Genomic DNA, 5,084 nt, shown 5'->3' on the forward strand with positions numbered 1-5,084 from the left:
ATGGGGAAGGTGAGCCCATTGGGAGGCCCGGGGAAGGGTCCCTGGCAAACGCTATCTGGGAGCCAGGCCTCTGAGCCCTTTCTTCCTCTCGCTTTGCAGATCACCTTCTACGAGGACCGGGGCTTCCAGGGCCGCTCCTACGAGTGCAGCTGCGACCACGCCAACCTGTAGCCCTACTTAAGCCGCTGCAACTCGGTGCGCGTGGACAGTGGCTGCTGGATGCTCTGTGAGCAGCCCAACTACTCAGGCTGCCAGTACTTCCTGCATTGAGGTGAGTACCCCGACTACCAGCAGTGGATGGGCCTCAGCGACTCGGTCCGCTCCTGCCAGCTCATCCCCCAGGTGAGTCCGGCTCCCCCCTGATCTTTTCGTGGGTGGAGTCACATCAATGCTCAAGGTGGATTATGCTACCATAGGCGACAGGATCCTAGTCCTTCTTCTTCTGGCTCTCCCTATATTCTCTTCCCTTTTATTAATATCTCTAGTATTTCTTTCCACTGAAACAGTATATGATGCAATACGTTTAATTGGAAATTTTATTTTACTTTGCTGCAATTAAATTCGTCTCTGCTGGGAATAAGCAGTGCATAATAGAGAGCCTATGCCATGGCTGATGAATAAGTAACAGATTAACCCCTTTCCTACCAGGTGGCCTTACCCTAGTTACTTAGGCTATTTCTCACTTCCCTCATCTGTTAAGTGGGGCTAAAAGAGTAGCTAATTTACAGCGTTGCCGTGGGAATAAAAGGAGCGAACCTGGCACATGCCAAGCCACCCCTGCCCCAAAGTATTAATTGTTACTATGAACATGAAGTGCCCCTCAAGCCCTACCTTTTGATTAGGCAAATCAAGTAACTAACTATGTGGTTCCAATAGCCTCTGCAAAGCCACACTGTTAACCAAATAAAACCCCACCCAAAAACCGAACTCGTTGTCAAGTTGATTCCAACTCGTGGTGACCCCATGTCTTATGGATCAGAACAACTCCATAGGGTTTTTTGACTGTAATCTTTACAGAAGAAGATCACCAGGGCTTTTTTCCAGGGTGCCACTGGGTGGGTTCAAACTGCCAGCCTTTAGGCTGGTGGTTGAGCACAAACCATTTGCACCATCAGGAGCCCTCATGCAGCCTGGAATTTAACAGTCAGAGAGTCTCTCATTTCAATCTGACAGAGTCCTGTGGAAAACACACCACTTTTGTAAAATTTGAAACCCCTTAAAGGGTTTAATAACTTAATAAGACCCAAACTGGCATTACTGGCATTAGGAGCCTGAAAACCTGAGTTTCCGCTTCCAGCCCTAATTCTTCTAATCCCAGATCGTAAACTCTAATTGTTACTTTTCTCATAAAAGAAGAAAAAGCATATAATGGTTGCTCTCTATATGTAGGGCTGTTGGGAAAACCAAATTAGAAAACGTACATGATAGTCCTTGGCAAACCATGGAATGCTGCCCCAGTGTAAGTTACCTTATTAGCAGTTTGTTTATCCCAAAGGGAATTGCTTATGAGAATCTTTCCTAAAGAAGGTTTTAATGGCAGAAGAAGGAAAACACTGAGGCAATGGGAAGGAACAAACAGATGAAGGAAGAACAAGTGCTCAAAAAAAGAGAGACAGGGTTTGCCCAAGACCAACAACAGCCTAGTCTTCCATTTTTCCAAAGGTTTTATATTCCCTTGATCCTATATAGACCTCCTTCATGATCCTGAACTTCCATTTTTTTATTTATTGCATAAAACAGATTTGCAGGAGGATATATTGGATCTGAGAACTGAAACCTAATTGTTATGCTGGCTCCTGCTTTTCAGGATTTTAGAGTGGCAGGGCTTAAAGCAGAAAAGGATTAAGGAAATTCCTGGGATGGGCAATTTCTCTAAATTGCTAACAATTGTGACCTCACTTTGGGGAAAGCAATTTGACTTCATTGTCCCCTAACTTCTAATGTACTGAGATTCAAAATCTCTTTTTCTAGGAATTCATTTGTCTTTTTATTTTTATAGCTAGTTCTTTATATATTATCCAAGAAGGGTAGAAGATCACCATAAAATCTATGAACGAGAGAGCAAAGCTAATACACTAAGATAGTTACTTAGAATGGTACTGACCAGGACTGGTGGGCATGGCTCATGTGGGTTGTGGCACCAGAAAACTAGTCTATGTGAAGGCGCCCCCTAGAGTTGTGCAGTGTACAACCTATACAACTATACACAGGTACCCTGGTGTTAACAGTCTCTTTCTTTAAATTTGATCACCTTTGATTTAGAAAAGATAAGGAAATGACAATTCCCCAGCAGTATGTATGCCTGGTTGCTGAAATAAGATCAGATTTTTTCACTTGTCCTCATCTGCTGTTTGTTGAATCCACAGACCAGCTCCCACAGGATCCGGATCTATGAGCGAGAGGACTACAGAGGCCAGATGGTGGAGTTAACTGAGGACTGCTCCTCTCTTTATGACCTCTTCCACTTTAATGAGATCCACTCCTTCAATGTGCTGGAGGGTTACTGGGTCCTCTAAAAAAAAAAAAAATTCCTCTATAAGATGTCAAACTACCGGGGGCGGCAGTACCTGCTGAGGCCAGGGGAATACAGGCAGTATCACACCCGGGGGGCAGTGAGTGCCAGAGTGGGCTCTCTGTGGAGGGCAGTGGATTTCTACTGAAATGTTTTTACTCTACCTTTTCTTCATCTGGAAGCTAATGAAATATTTCCTGTGTGTTTATTGCAGTAATGTAGTCCTCTTTTCTTTTCAAGCTCTTTGGAAGGGCTCGGCAAAAATAAAGCTTGAAATAACGTGGGTTTTCTTACACTTATCAGTGACAAGGGCACTGTAGGGTTACAGCTAAGAGCACAGCAGCTGGAGTCAGAATTGTTAGTTGGTAGGTCCATCTTCGACTCACAACAACCCCACGTGACAGAGTAGAACTGCCCCATTTTCTTGGCTGTAATCTTTACAGAAGCAGATTGAAGAGCCACTGGGTGGACTCAAACCGCCAACCTTTCAGTTAGCAGTCCAGTGTTTAACCATTTCACCACCAGGGCTTCTCAAAGTCAGAATGCTTAGGTCTAAACCCACTAACTAGCTGTAGGCAGTTGGGCACGTATATTATCCTTTCTATGCTTATTTCCTAATTTATAATAATGCTTTTCACCGTACGTGGTTGAGATGTAGATTAAATAAGTTAATATTCATAAATTCCTTATAACAGAGTCAGGCAAGAAATAACTGTTGCATAATAAGTATTTGTTACATGAATGTGGTTTGGTTGTTGTTGAATATTTCGCACCCATAAATCAGTGATTTTCAAAGTATTGGTAATGGATTGAAAATCACCTGCATCAGAATCACCTGGGACACTTGCTAAAAATGCAGATTCTAGACCCTATCCCCAGGTGATTCTTATGCAAATTCAATTTGAGAACCTCAGTTTTAAACATAGTTCCTTGTAGTACAGAATTACATCCAAAAAGATGGAGTGCCTCTGTTTTAGACACTGCACTCTGTACTAGGAAACAACAAAGAGGAGAACAAGGTCCTTGTCCCTGAGAGCTCACGGTCCAGTCAGGGAGCAGAGCATACAACAGAATTTTAAAACTAATTATCATGGTGTCATAATAGAGGCATGTATGTATGCCCAAAAGTTTGTGGGAGCACTGAGGATGAAGGTCAACACACTGCCAAAGTACACTGAGAGGCTCCATATGCAGCTTCACCTATCGCTAGAAAAGAGTTCGAATGTTCCCAGCATAAAACAGAGAAGTGTAAGCCACTATCAAAGATGAAGAGCCCTGGCAGTGCAGTAACTAAGAGCTACAGTGAGCTATGGCTGCTAACCATAAAGGTGGGCAGTTTGAATCTACCAGCTGCTCCTTGGAAACCCTATGGGTCAGTTCTCGTATGTCCTATAAGGCCGCTATGAGTCTGGAATCAATTTGACGACAACGGGTTTGGTTTTTTTTTTTTTTAATCAAAGAGCAACCAAAAAAACCAGTTGCTGTTGAGTCAATTCGCACTCATGGTGACCTCATGTGTGTCAGAGGAGAACTGTGCTCCACAGGGTTTTCAGAAGTAGATCACCAGGCCTTTCTTCCAAGGTGCCTCTGGGTGAACTCAAACCTCCAACCTTTCTTTCACTTAGCAGCCAAGTGCTTTAACCATTTGTATCCCCTAAATCCAGTAAAGTATAGAAAATAGATTCTCACCTCTGGCCACACATTAGAATCACCAATGGAGCTTTTTAAAATATTGGTACCTGGGCCCCACTCCTAAAGATTCTGATTCAATTATACAACTTTCAAATATTTTCTCTCTTTTGATTTACAACTTACCTCCTGACACAACTATTTTAGTTACTTATTTTAGGGATTCAAATATCCCTAATATTTGAATACCAATAAAGCTTGATTAGAAAATCTGATTTGGATTCAGGCCGAAGACTGGGCTTCCTTTCAAGTTAACCACCAGGCACAGGCAGAGCAGCTGTCCAACCACAAGGCCCTTCTTCCCAGGGCCAGGGCCTGACTTAGGGCACAGGACAGGTGGTCTGGGCAGGCTGCTCCTGCAGGGAAGAGAGCCAAGGAGGGACCCAGTGACATGTCGACAAGGACCCTTTCCAAGCTGGACGTTTTGTTGATTAGGCCAACTTAACCATCATCTGAAGAGGAAGAAGACATTTGTTTTGCTAAGGAACAAAGTATTTAGAGCATCATGAACTCCTTAGAACCCAGCTTCACTTAAATTCACCACCAGCTGAATCTATCATTAACAAGCCAGCTTCTGATTTGTGCATCTTCCCTCTTTCGCATCGTATGCTGCTTCTCACCTCTTTCTTCAGTACTGATTTATGGCTCCCCTTTTTCTTTTTTAAATTTTTTGTTAGTGAAAAGTAGAGAGCCTTTTGTGCCACACAGAGACTAAATAGATAAAAATTCTCAGCAGAAACTCATTAACTTACTTTTCTTCCATTAAAAAAAAAATTTTGTTGAGTTGATTCCAACTCATAGCAACCCTACTGGTCAGAGCAGAACTGCCCCATAGGGTTTCCAAGGAGTCGTTCGTGGATTCAAACTGCCAACCTTTTGGTTA

General features: G+C 43.1%; 1 pseudogene; it reads left to right on the forward strand.

Annotated features, from left to right (window-relative positions):
- LOC100674023 (gamma-crystallin F-like) lies at window positions 1–3,426 on the forward strand (annotated as a pseudogene).
- Window positions 3,427–5,084: the final 1,658 nt, after the last annotated feature.

This window comes from Loxodonta africana, chromosome 6, assembly GCF_030014295.1.
Source record: "Loxodonta africana isolate mLoxAfr1 chromosome 6, mLoxAfr1.hap2, whole genome shotgun sequence".
NCBI lineage: Eukaryota > Metazoa > Chordata > Mammalia > Proboscidea > Elephantidae > Loxodonta > Loxodonta africana.